Genomic DNA, 15,363 nt, shown 5'->3' on the forward strand with positions numbered 1-15,363 from the left:
ATCAAAGATTAGGGCTATTATGGATTGGCCAGCGCCTACCAGTGTGACAGAGGTCAGGAGTTTCATGGGTTTAGCAGGGTATTACCGACGTTTTGTCGAGGGTTTCTCTAGAGTCGCACACCCTATTACTTCTCTTCAGCGTAAAGGGAATAAATTTGAGTGGACAGAGAAGTGCGAGAAGGCCTTTCAGGAACTCAAGAAGGCACTTACTAGTGCTCCTATCCTTGTTGTGCCAAATCCTTCAGCTGACTTCATGGTTTGTACAGATGCTTCCCTAGAGGGTTTAGGGGCAGTTCTTATGCAGGATGGTAGGGCCATAGCTTTCGAGTCTAGGAAACTTAAGACTCATGAACTTAATTATCCCACTCACGACCTTGAGCTCGCAGCAGTAGTGCATGCACTTGTGAGGTGGAGACACTTCCTTTTAGGTCATCACTTTGAGTTGCATTCAGACCATCAGAGTCTTCAATACATCTTCACTCAGCCGAACCTTAATGCACGTCAGAGGAGATGGATGGAGTTCTTGTGCGAATATGATTTTGACGTTCACTACATCAAAGGAAAGGAAAATGTAGTTGCAGATGCCTTGAGTAGGAGACGTCATGAGGTTTACACCATAGGAGTTTATTTATGCTAAAAGATCTTAAGTATTTTAAAGAAAAAAAAGATGCTTTATGTAAATATTTTATCAGAGGAAAAATCAATGAATCTTTTTATTCTAGAGAAGTATATTGTATTTCTTAAAATGTATTTCTAAATTGTATTTTTAGTTAGTGTTGATTAAAAAAACACATTTCATATATATATATATATACATATATATATATATATATAAATTTATATATATATATATATATATATATATATATATATATATATATATGTTTCTGAAATTAACTTAATGTTTTTCCTTTGTTATATTAATTTAATATTGTTGAATGTAAATCTTTTTTTTTTTTAAATATATATATATGTTGGAATATTTTCACCCTTTTAATTCTGGTCATTTGGGAGTAAGTATTTAATTATAAATATATATATATATATATATATATATATGTATATATAAATATATATATATATATATATATATATATTTATATAATTCTGGTTATAATTTGAAGTAAGTAATAAATAGAAATTTAAAAATGATTGATTAGACTATATAGTCATATTGGAGATTAAATTAATTTTTCCTCTCCTATTTCTTTAGCATGATTGATTTAATAAACCTAATGACTAGGTATCTCGTGGAAATAAAATTAAACCAGTTAGTTTTCCGCAAATAATATTTAACGAATTATCGATGCTTAGTTCGTTTCAGAATTAGCTCGAATATAATTATGGTAATTTCATTAATGCTTGTCGTGTAAGCGAACTTGTTAATTAATTAGAATTTATTAAAAAAAAAAAAAATCGTTCCGTTTTTGCCCTAAATTTTGGGCATGACAATACTAATGTGGCTTTATGAAACATTATGTACTAGCTTAGCATACTCTAACAACTTTGGTGCGACATGCTACATCCAATTAAGTCTCCATCGGTATCTCTATTGTGTTTATGTATTGGGATTCAATGTACTCTTTTTATACAGAGATTTTACTTTCAACTAAGGAGGTTTGTATGTACTTACTTGTCTTTTGATTGTATCCCTATTTCAAGAATTTCTTCTATCAACAAATCATTTGTTGTAAGTTGTACAAGTGGAAGCTTGAACATGCCTTCCATGCTAGCCTTGTTGATATGTTAAACACCATCTTGTGCAACAAATCTTTAGAACTCCATTTTTCCAAATCAAAGAGTGAGTAGTAGGGACAATCTAGGACACTTACAGAGGTTTTTCAAGAGAGATAAATAGACCTAAATATTATAGCTTAATAATGATCAATAGGTAAACAGATAAGGAACTCTCAATATCAAAATGACTTTCTCAATTGTCTTTACTAGAAATGGATAGATCTGCTAATAATGGATTTATGACTGTATGTCAACTTTAGACTCAATCCAAGAAGAGCTAGAACTAATATGCGATATCTAGATTTATGATCTCTATAATATAACAATCCTATAATTATGTTTCCATGCATCTACACCACAACACAAACATCATGCTAGTGTTCAGCCATAGCAATTGATATCCTAATTATAGAATGTGAAATATGCACATAACTATGAAGAAAGATTAAGAAAAACAAAGAAAGATGCTTATTGCAAACATAAATGACTAATGGACAAGAATTGAATTCATTGTAGATAGTTTTGAATATCAAATTCACTTATTTGTGTGCATTTAGTAACTCATGTACTTGTGGCCAACCATTTATCTCTTTCATAAATTAAACAATTATTAATAACATTAATTGGTTGAGTAATTATGTTTTAGTTGAAATTGAAAATAAAATATTTTATTTCAGGATAGCTCACACTATTCCCTATCATATTTTAGACTCTCGGTTTTGTTAGTAGTGGTTTGATGTCTTTGGAGCTGATAATTGCATTTCTTTAGTTATGTTTGCCAACCTACTCCCAGCTTGTGCCAAAATGGGAGCTTTGGAACAGGGTATGGACATCCATCAAAGCATAAAAGATAGAGGAATTTTGTTAGATGTAGTTGCAACTACACAAAATGGATTTGTTGAGAAGGCTTTAGAAACTTTCAAGCAAATGCAATTGGCAGGTGTAAAGCCAAATTCCACAACCATTGCTACTATCCTCCCTGCCTATGCCAAAATGAGGGATTTGGAATAGGGTATGGACATTCATCGAAGAATAAAGGATATCAAAATTTTGTCAGATGTTGTAGTTGTAACTGCCCTGGTAGACATGTATGAAAAATGTGGAAGCATAGACAAGGCACGTGAACTGTTTGATAGAATGCCTGAAAGAAATGTTGTTTCATGGACTGCAACAATTGTTGGATATGCACAAAATGGATTTGTCGAAAAGGCTTTAGACACTTTCAAGAAAATGAAATTGAAAGGCATAAAGCCAAATTCCACAACCTTTACCAACATCCTCTCGGCCTGTACAAAAATGGGAGCTTTGGAATAGGGTATGGACATCCATCAAAGCATAATGGATAGAGGAATTTTGTTAGGTATTGTACTTGTAAATGCCCTACTTCACATGAATGCAAAATGTGGAAACATGGACAAGGCTCCTAAATTGTTTGATACGATGCCGCAAAGAGATGTGATCTCATGTGAACAATCAACACACGTGTATACAAGAGGAAGGGATTGCTGATACAAAATTGAAGGCTCACTCCTCAATCACAGTTCTATTGTTTTACAAGATTAAACTAGGACAATTAACCACCACATGTATATTTTTTGCAACATGAAATTAAAAACTAGGGCAATTTGAATCTACCTCCTACGTGGGATTGCCTTCGATGTGGGTTTGATGTTCTTGGGGGTTGAAGTCGCCATGAACACCTACGTGGGATTGCAATTCACAAATGAATTCCCTGCCTCTTTTTTTATTTTGTAATGGTCGCTGTCGTCGGAATTACGATGAACTCGAGCACATTTTTGAAAAAAAGAAAATTCTCATTGCTAATGCCTTCTTTGTCGAAACCAAATGGGTAATTTCCGTCGGAATTACGATGAATGCAGGCATTTTTTCAAAAAAAAATGAATTTGGCCACAATATACCTTCTCCATCGGAAACCTCAGTCGCAAATCTAGTCCAAATGTATTAGTGAATACTTCAGTGATATAAAGAAACAGACCTGAAACTTCAATATCCTTTGACCAAAACCTTAAACCACTTTACTAATACTAGTAATAGCACATTTAAGATGATTTCCAATCATTTAGATATATCTATGCAGATTTACCAATTGTTCTTATCAACCATACCAAAAACACATCCACAAAATCATTCACTACTTGACACAATGATTTTTCACGTGGAAACCCAAATGGGAAAAACCACGGTGGGGATGAATACCCACAAGTATTTTGAACTCTTCTAAAGTTCGCCTTGTTAGGAGCCAAGCCTTGTTAGAAGCTTATACAATAATGTCTTGTTAGGAATCGAACCGGTTAAGGACCACCCAGTTAAGGGATTGACTACAAATACCCTATTAAAGGTAACCTCGATGGAGGATTTCAAATCCAAGCTAATGGATCACCTAGTTAGAGGATTTTAACAGCAAGCCTATTAAAGCTTACCTAGTTAAAGGATTTTACTATTGTAATGGTTAGAGAACAACAGGTTCATTGACTAATCTAGAAATAACACTTCCTTGTTGAATCGGATCATTTACTTGTTCCTATCTACTTTCACATTATTCTACATATACACCTCTTGGTTTGGCAACAATCACTTACACACTTAACCAAATTTGCCAACACTTCATTGAATCAAATCATCGACCTTATAAGCAAATAAATTAGGTCGGTAACACAACACAAACCCTACAATTTCATAGAGATTACAAACACGTCGGTTCAATCTTGATCGTTAGATTACATGCAATCAACTTTACATTCTTCTAGGCATCTAAAACCACTCTTGGATCACCGCACTTTGAATCTTGTAACTCATCACGCATTTTTTACTTAATACTATGAATTTGATCATTCCCAAGATAAATAGTTATCTTTACGCACCAAAACATTTTCAAAACTCGTCACGTGCAACATGCTTACATGGCATCTTCATCATCGATCATCATTCGGTCATTCATAGATCATCACAATTGATCTCCAAGCTCCATCAGTTAGGGTTTGGCTTCTCAATTGGTTAGGGTTATCAATTGAACTTCACCGCTTCAATACCGGTTGCTTTACTACTTCATTACCGATTGCTTTACTGCTTCATTACCGGTTGCAATTGACATCAATGACAACACTATATTTCATCAATGCAATCTTCATGCAATGCAAACATTATCCCTAGGTCTGTGGGCTCTGGTCTAGTTATTGAGAACGTAGATTCCATTCTGAATGTTGCCAGAAATAGTACTCTAGAAATGTTTAATTTTTAGAAATGGGTGATTGATAATATCTCTAGTATTCAGAATAAACATAGAGACTTGGATTATTAAATTGAGAACTTGATTAAGGACACCAACACTAAAGGTAAAGAGGATGTTGTGGAGGATACTAGTGAGGCAAAGGATGAAGAAGAAATTATTAACTGGCCAAAAAAAGATATGATTAAGGGAGATTTGAAGCATCTTGAAGATGTGGTGAGAATCATCAAAGAAAAAGGAGAGGTTGATAATGATCTGATAAACAACCGTATTACAAAAACTGAGAAGGCCTTGAAGAAATTCATGGAGCATAGTCTGGCGGTGTTGAAGGTGTCTTCTCAAAACATGAATGCTTTGGTTGCTTGTCTGGAGAAGAACAAGAAGAATAAAGACATGGTGATCATTGATGATGATCCGACCTCTAGTTCCGTTCTTCACTCCTCTGGATGCAGAACCAAACAAACTACCGGTGAGCTAGAGTTGAACACCAAAGACACCCAACAAATGCAGGAAAACAAATATCTAAAAGAGGAAGCTAATGCAATGATGATGTTGTTTAAAGATGTGGAAGAGTCTATAAAGATTGTCATCTGATATATAATCTGGTTTTAGGTTGTCAGTTTCTCGCTGGCCTTGTGTTGTTCTTTTCCTTGGCTGCTGTTTTTTCTGTTGTTCTTTTGCAGCCTTTCTATCTTTGTTATGTTCTTCCTAGTTTCTCTTTTTCTTATCTCCTCATTTTGTAAGTGGGTTTCGGGTCCCTTAAAACCTAATTTTCCTTAATCAAAAACATTCTCCCCCTTTGGCATTAATGGCAATAAAAATATCAATACCAACTAATTGTCATGATTCAGAGTAAAGCACATACACAGGTATAGGAATCTTGGTTTACATTTTACAACATAAATTGTCCTCCAACTGCATATTCATATCTTCAACTGGTAATTGGTCTGCAGTTTGTCTTCTTTCCTTAACATATAAGACTATCAATCATATGCACATTTCTTCTCCCCCTTTGATAGCAATGCCAAAGTGAAGGTAAACCATTCTATGTCTTATCCATGGTTCACCAATCTGCAATTAACTGCTCCCCCTGTGCAGTAGCTCCATTCTTCACCAATCCTTCTTCAATATTTTCAATAGGCTCCAAGATTGAAGTCTTCCATCTCTTCCTAATTGACTTCATGTAGGCGTACAACCCCTAAGTTACCTCAAAGATATTCAAATGTAGCCTTAGTTAGAGGTTTAGTAAAAATATCTGCCAGTTGTTTTTTAGTGGAAACATGCTCCAGTGATACATCTTTTCTTTAAACTTTCTCTCTTAGGAAATGATACTTCAGCTCTATATGCTTTGTCCTAGCATGCAACACTGGGTTCTTATAAATATTTATAGCACTTGTGTTATCACATAAAATTCTTATCGGTTCTGATATCTTCAGCTTGAAACCTTCCAATATGTGTTTCATCTAGATTGCCTGGGTACAATTCATGTAAGATGCAACATAGTCAGCTTCTGCTATTGATTGAGAGATACAACTTTGTTTCTTGCTGCTCCAAGACACTAATCTACCTCCAAGACAAAATGTACCTCCGATTGTACTTTTCCTGTCATCAACATTGTCTGCCCAATCTGCATCAGTATAGACTTTTAAGTCAAAGTCTCCTATATATGGGTACCATAATCTATAATCAATTGTACCTTTCAAGTATCTGAAAAATTATCTTGGTTGCAATTATGTGTGACTCCTTTGGATTATTTTGAAATCTAGCAACCAACTACTGCATGAGCAATGTCTAGTCAGCTATGGACAACATAATGTAGCTTACCTATCATGGATTTGTATTCCTTTTCATCAACTGGTACAGAATCATCTTCCTTTGACAATTTACAACTTGTAACCATTGGTGTTCCAACTGGTTTACAATCTCCCATTCCAAAAAATTTCAACACTTCTTTCACATACTTGGATTGAGTAATAAAACTACCTTCCTTCATCTGTTGGATTTGCAAACCTATGAAATTTTTTATCTCACCTACCAGTGACATCTCAAATTCATTCTCCATTTCATTAGCAAAATCATGATACATATCATCATTACCTCCAAAAATGATACCATCGACAAATACCTCACATACCAATATTTTATCTCCTTCTGTCTTGAGATATATGTTATTATATTCACTGGTTCTTTGAATACCTATCTTTACTAAGTTAGAGTGTAATATTTCATACCATGCTCTTGGTGCTTGTTTCAAACCATATAGTGCCTTATGTAGCTTGCACACCATATCCTTTTCTTTTGTTAATGCATAGCCATCTGGTTGTTCTATGTGTAGATGTCTAAAAATGGTCAACGCTTGCGGAGTCGTACTTTAACATTTACACATTGCCTTATTTTAGGGGTTTTGTGTCGCATTAACATTTCTCCTATGTCATGCACTTGGTTTTTATCATTTGTGAGCATTGAGTCCTTCTTCTGCATTCTTCATTTATCTCGCTTTCGAATTTGGTCTTGTCGATAACAATCTTCAGTCATGATTTTGGTCGATCCTTGTCCTTTCCAATTTTGTCATTTTGCGATCAATTCATCATCGATCCTTGTCCTCTTCAATCATGTCAATTGACGTTTATCAATTTGGTCTCTTTATCAATCTTGGTCAGTTTGTCAACCAATCTCAATCGTTTGTTAGCATTGGTCCTTTGTTAATTAGAATCATGATCGAATCGACATCAATTATCTTTAGTCAAGACCTAATTGTCATCCTTGCATTTCTAATTCATCTTCTAAGATTTTATGATTAATTCATTTAATCTTGTTTGTCATTTTCCCTCTAGGTTAAATAATTTATTTATTTATCCTAAGTCTTCTTGTCACAATTAAATATTTATTTAATTGGCTAATTAATTCCCCCTCTTTTTGTGAATTAATTAATGAATGAAAATTATTAATTAATTTACCTAATTTTCCAATTTACCGATTTCTCCTAATTCCTAATTTTCTTATTTCATCAATTTCTAATTTCCTAATTTCCACATCATTTCTAATTTCCTAATTTCCACATCATTTCTAATTTTCTAATTTCCTAATTTTCTAATTTTCCTAATTCCTAATTTCCACCTAATTAATTTCTCTCTAGTCTCTCCCTATTTTTTTGCTTCGGTGGAAGCATGAATTTCTCATGCGTCATACTTTTGGCATAGCAAGATGTCATAAGCTTCTACTCCTCTAACCTTTGCATTGGCAATATGTCATAATTCATGACATAGAAGGTGTCATAACCTTCTTCTTTCGACTCAATTGTGCCATTTTTGAAATCAATTGCCTCTAATATCAATGTCATGTTAATCTTGTCTTTTCTCTGATTTATCTATAAATTGGATGAACTTCTTCAATCAAAAGGTCAAATCAATCACGCTTCTAGTACCCTTATGCTCTCAAGCTATCTTGTCAATCTTGCTTTCATCTCATGTGTATGCACTTGTAGGTGAGATCCACAAACAAAAGCAATTTGAAGGAGAAAGAAGGACAATGGAGCCACATGAAGGAGACATCTACATTTGGTTTGCTTAGATTTCATTTTTAATGTCTTGTTTTCATGTTTTCATTGAATGTTTTTAGGATTGTTATCACTGCATTTGAGTTTTCGTGATTGAACTAGGAAAATGTTTATATTGCTTTGATGATTTCTAATTTCCTAGCTACATTAATTGGTGAACCCGACGTGAACTAACCCCCTAATCATGCTTTTGAGTGCTTTTGAGTTGATTTGCAGGTGAAAAACCCAAGAAACAGGGTAATTCAGGGCTTTCTGGGCACTTTTGCGCCTGTGTCAAGTCATTATGCACCTGTGTAAGGTACACAGGAGCATCTTTATGGATTTTGCGCCTGTGTCAATGCATTCTGCGCTTGTGTAAAAAAAAAGAAAAAAAAACTGCGCCTGTGTAAGCAATTCTGCGCCTGTGTAAGGTATCCTGTGCCTGTGTAAGCAATCCTACGCCTGTGTAAGGTACCCTGCGCCTGTGTAAGGTATTTTGCGCCTGTGTAAGACATTCTGCACCTGTGTAAGGCCAGAAATAGGGGTAAAACCAGTGTTTTACTTGCAAAGTACTTTGTTTTGCATTCTGTTATTGTATTCTGGTTTTCTTTGGTACTGATTCTCTGTGCAGCACCTTGGCATTATGTGGGATGAAGACTAAGAATCAAACTACTAACAAATCTTATGCAGGTTGCCTTATATTCCAACCAAACTTTGTGTTTGTAATTCATAATTAGGCACCTAGTATGATTGCTAAATAGGATGGAATGAACGTGTGTTTGCTTTGATTGTCAAGTTTGACATTGGAGTAGGAGAGTATGCTCTCATCCTTCTTAGGGTGATCAAAAATCCAGATCTTCGATACCATTCTCTTGGCTCAGATTGTTTGTTACCTTTAGAGGGCCTGCCTTCCCGACCATTTACTTTCTTTTGCAAGCAAGTGATAATCGTGAGAAGGGAACGATCCAAAGTGAGTACAGCTAGAATACCTTGGCATTCTAACTCACTATAAATAAATACCTGATGGGTGAAAGCTTTGAAGGAAGGGTTACGTGGGAATTGTAGTTACTTGGGAAGTGATGACCCTTGGACTCTTTCTCATATCAACATCTAAGTAGGGCCTCAAGGTCTAAATCATACTTGTGCGACTACATTTGTTTGGTATCTCGGTGGGCTTAATGTCTCAATCACGCCTGTGTGACACCAAGGAGTAACGCTTAACAGAAATCCTTACTATACACCTTGTATTTAGAGGCCAAAAAAATCCTTCTAGTTGCTTGAGAAGGACAAGTTCGGATACTTAGAAGAGATACTAAGTTCGCCATGGGGAGATTTCCATGGGGACTGATGCTTGGATGCCCTAAGATGTGAGTGTCGTGGAGGGGAGCCCATGGGGTCAAGCATCTATGTATTCTCCTTGAATCTCATAACGAGTCTACCTCTCAAGTACCTACTGTCCTTGCTTACCATAAGAAATGTGTGAATGAGCATGATTGTCTTGAGTCTAAGTTGAAATATCTTTTCTTCTTTACTTGTCAAAAGTTGAGTTGTGTCTCATTTCAAAAAAACAAGACAAATTGATTCAAAACAAGGTTAAACACAAGAGTATTTCATCCAACAAAGTTCAAAACACCTTCAAACATGGTTGTCAAACAATTCTCAAAATCTTGTCTCAACATTCATGTCACTAAGATTTAGGTTCATCCTAGGTTTGCATTTTGCAAGTTCATTGTCAAGTACCAAGGTTAGGTTTCACCTAGGTCATACTCCTTTGCCTATCAATAAGGGTTATCCATTTGCATGTGTCCTCTTGCATTAGAGTAATACCATTGTCATACATTCACATTTGCATACCCTAGGTCTCTTCATTAAGCTTAAGGCATTATCATATCATATTAGGACCATTTGAATAGTAATTGTCCCTTTGCATATAGTGTTAAAACTAGGCTTTGTCATACTTGATTAATCCAAATCTTTGATAAACTCTAAGTCATTGTTAAGAAGTCTAGACCTTATCAAAATTTTGTCTTTTTGTCATCATTGTCATTTGGTCAAACCTAGCTTAGTATCCAAGCATATAGGGGAGACATTGTCATTTTGTCCTTTTGTCACTTGGTCCTTTTGTCCTTTGAGGTCTAGACATCATTTCAATTTTCCTAAGGGTCTCTTTTTAGATTTGCATTCCAAAAAGTTTTTCAAAATCTTGAAAAACAACCAAAAACATAGATTGCATTCTTGCCATAGATTGCATTTTCATCTATTTAGTTTGCATTTAGTTGCATATCATACATTATCCTTGAAAAATTCCAAAAATATTGCATTCGCATAGTGACATGCCTATTGAGACAAGGTCAAAATCTAAAAAGATGGGCGAACCAACGTATCAACCCATTGACAACATATCAAATTCATAGTTTCAAACTAGTCAAATAGTACAAATTGAAGGTTCATCAAACACATCATTACCACCATATGGAATGGTTCAACTTGGACCACCTCCATTATATGAACCAGTGTTTGTACCCATGAAACTAGGACATGGGAGTGTTCCACCAACACCAAGAGGAAATACACCTTTCGATTGGAATCAACCAAACCTGCAACATGACATTCAAACTCAAACATTATATGAGGAACAAACTCTTTCACAAGGATTTGGTTCAGATCAAGGCATTCAACAAGAAACAAATCCAAACACTTTACCAGATTCTTCATCAGATTTCAATGCTTCTGATGATGTTGACATGTTCCTTCAAGATCCAAAGTTGATGAAAAAGATGGATAAATTCTTGAACAAGGTCTTTAAGATGTTCCCACAAAAATACCTTGACATGATGAGTAATGTGACCTCCTCAAGTGAGCAAATTAATGTGCAAAAACAACAAGGCGGTGAGCTGTTAAGTTTCTCTCCACATCCAAATGAAGAAAATGTGCAACAAGAAATTCAACCTACCTTGATGAGTAAATGTGCTTCAAAGGCATTGACAGTGACTATTCCTCAAAAGTCACCATTTGAAACAATAAATAATCCATTATTTAACACAACACCTATAACACAAGATCAAATGAGGACCACACAAATATTGACAACTATCCCTCAACAAGAAGTGGTCCCTCACATGCATAAAATTGGATCAAAATCTAAGATGCAAGAAAGCTTCACGATTGGAATGCCTAATCTCACCAATGTTCAAAATAATTCCACAATGCAACAAAGTTCCTATGTCCCATTAAGTTCAATATATTTGCCAAACACTCAAGTACCTGTTATTAAAACTATTGTGACAGATCCTTCGATAATGGCGACACAAAGAGCTATAGATAGTGGTTTGCACCAATAGAAAATGTTGCAACAATTGAGTAATACACAAAAGGTACAATCGAATGTGCAAACAAACAATGTACAACAAAAACAATACCACATTCGACAACAAGTTGCAGCGCCCTCTGCACCATTACAAGTTAATGCAAACTTGCAACCATCACAATGGATTGCACAAACAACATAGCAAGTCAACGCAAGTGCCATACCCCATCTTAAGGAGAAACAACAAAAACCACCCAAACAAAGTTTTTTGCAAATGATGGGATTTACACTGCGACAACAACAATTGGCCCAAAGTCAGCAAATTCCGATTCGTCAGCATCAACAACAACATGTGCCTCAATATGTGCCAAGACAAACAAGCTATCACACTTCATAACTGCAATTGACGCCTGTACAGTATCAACAACACCCTCGATGGCAATATCAACCTAGGATACAAATGATAATCCCACCACAAGAAGCACAGCAACAGGGTCAATATCAAGGCATGGCACAACCACAACAACAAGAGGTGTACCAAGAACATTATATGCCGGAGACACCAAAGATGGCAATTTTAGAGCATCAACAACCGATAGGAAACACGATGTATCGACAAAGAGTACCCACCAGGATTAATGATGGACCTCCAAAATCTAATACAATTGCACAACAGCTTGAGAAGTTGCAACGACAAGTCGACGCATTAGAAACCAAAGGAACAAAGAAGTTGTACACAGATCAAGATTTATGTCCTAATCCATTTGACAAGAGCTTATATATGCCTCCCTTCCCTAAGCATTTTGAGGCACCTAATTTTGAGAAATACAAAGGGAATGGCAATCCAAAAGATCACATTCGAGCATTTTTCATGGCATGTACTAAAGTGAGTTATGAGGAAACATATTTAATGTGCTTATTTGCACGAAGTCTCATGGGACAAGCCATGGATTGGTATTCGCATCTTCCAGGAAATATAAAGACTTGGTCAGAATTGGCTCAAAAGTTTATATCTCACTTTGCATTCAACATCGACAGTGACGTGACCATGTCAGATTTATGCAACACCAAGCAAAAGCAAGGTGAACCATTAGTGACTTTCTTACAACGATGGCAAAGCTTGTATAGTCGTTCTTCCCTAGACATACCTGAAGAACAACAAGTAAACTTATTTATTCAAAATCTGGTCCCAGAAATGATGTATGAACTCAAATTGAAAAGTCCCAGTACCATTGAGAAACTCATTAAGAAAGGGATGAACATTGAAACTGCTCTTGTAGCTAAGGGAATCATTAAGCTCAATAAAGACATTGACAACACAAACAATTCAGGGGACAGAAATAGATTTTGGTACAAAAACAAGAATGTCACTAATGATGGAGTTGTTGATGCAAGAGCGGTGAATGCAAATCAAACCCCGTTCACAATCAAGAAATTGAGTGTTCCTAATATGTCAACTATGGAACAAAATCAAACACCAGCGAGCAATGTTACTCAACAGCCGCTATATCAACAATACACTCAACAATATAACCAACAACAAGGTCAGCCACAAAATCAGCAACACAAACCTTTCCGATCCAGTGATGGGCCTCCTCAATAGTTTACACCATTGGGAGAGCCTATTGAGTCAGTAATGAAACAATTAATACAAGCAAAATGTATCAAGTTACCAGATATCAAGGTAGAACCATTGGTAAAGCTACATTGGTGGAATGATAATGCCTATTGTGAATACCATCAATCAAAAGGACATAAAACTGCATCATGTTTTCAATTGAAACATATGATTCAAGACTTGTTAGAGCAAGGAGTAATTGAGGTAGATCCACCCAACGCGACCTCTAACACTGATCATACAATTTTCAAAACTCCTTTGCTTGATCATGACAAGGGTAAAGCATATTCTTCGAACTCTACCCAAATAGAAAATTATGCAAATACTGGTTATAACAATGTCATCAATTGTTTTCAAGCATCAAATGAGTATGCTTCCACTCTAAGAATAAAGGGACAAGATCCTTCTTGCGCAGTCACCACTCGTCGATCCAAAATAGTCCTAAAAGGAGCTCATGCAGTTCCTCCCAAATCAACCCCTGCGAGTTAGTATAATCTCCTAGATCATCTGGGAAAGACACCTGCACAAATATCAATCCTTGAACTATTGAAAATGTCCCCCATGCATCGTGCAATCCTAGATAAAGCTTTAATTGAGTCCACTGTCCCGACAGACATTGATGTTGACCAGTTTCAAGCCCGAATTGGACATCTAGCTGTTTCCCAACACGTTGCATTTTCTGATAATGATATTTCACCTAATAAGCTCCCTCATAATGATCCTTTACATCTTGAAGTCTTTGTCCATAATTGCAAAATCCGATGACTCTTGATAGATGGCGGAGCGGGTCTTAATATTTATACCCTGAGAGTAGTCATTGGTCTTGGTTATATAGAAAATGACATTGATTCTTCCAAAAGAATAACAATCAAAGCATATGATGATGTTGAGCACCCATCTAAAGGGATAATTACATTGCTTATCAGAGTTGGTCCAGTGATAGAAAATACTTTTCTGTAGGTCCTAGACCTCAATCTCCCTTACAATATGATTCTTGGCCACCCATGGATCCACGCAATGAAAGCAGTTCCATCCACTTATCATCAATGTTTAAAATATCCTTACAATGGAACTGAGATAATAATTCCAGGAGATCCTAATCCATTTCAATTTTGTGCTACTCTAAAGGATTCCCCGTAGCAGCAAGTCCTAGTCAATAGAGAGGCCCATTCACATAGTTATGTGGATCCTAATGAATTGTTAGATGTTGTCAAAGGAAAATTGAAGATACAGGACCAAGGATGCGGAGAGTATTCAATGGCTCAAGCATTCCTCATCGGGAATTTACCAATATCTCCAAAATCATATGGCAAACAACATTTGTTGCAAAAGGAACCTAAGGTAGTTATTCAATATCAACCCCCCACTACATTTATAAGATGGGGTGAACTTGACAAAGAAACTTTGGATGATGATGTCAAAGACTGGCTTTATAAGGACCCTACTGAGACACCACCTGTCAAGTTGCTAGTGGAGCAATATGGCAAAGGATTTACTATGTTGCAAAAGAAATGATATGACGGCTATAGTGGCTTAGGCCCTAACAAGAACAGAAGGCTAGAACCTATTATACCCAAGATGCGACCTCCAACTTTAGGTTTAGGTTTTGTACCATTGCGAATTGGACCCTCGTCTACCAAAATGACCACGTGTAGAAAGGGGTGTGACTCTGATGATGAAACAACACCTGAGGATACCCGACCCGAAACTAATTCCAATGAATAGGAGTGGAGTTCTTTTTCTTCTAGCTCCTATGCCCTTGACAATGTTTTCCTTGACCGTGATGATTTGCCCATGGAAGACAAACATGAAATAACTCCCCCTCCTAAAACATGTCCCAATGCTTGGATAGAGTCATTCTGGGATCCAAGCTCTAAATCAGATGCGAGCAGTTTGGACAGTGATACCATGGACATTTA

Source organism: Cryptomeria japonica, chromosome 8 (genome assembly GCF_030272615.1).
Source record: "Cryptomeria japonica chromosome 8, Sugi_1.0, whole genome shotgun sequence".
NCBI classification, from domain to species: domain Eukaryota; kingdom Viridiplantae; phylum Streptophyta; class Pinopsida; order Cupressales; family Cupressaceae; genus Cryptomeria; species Cryptomeria japonica.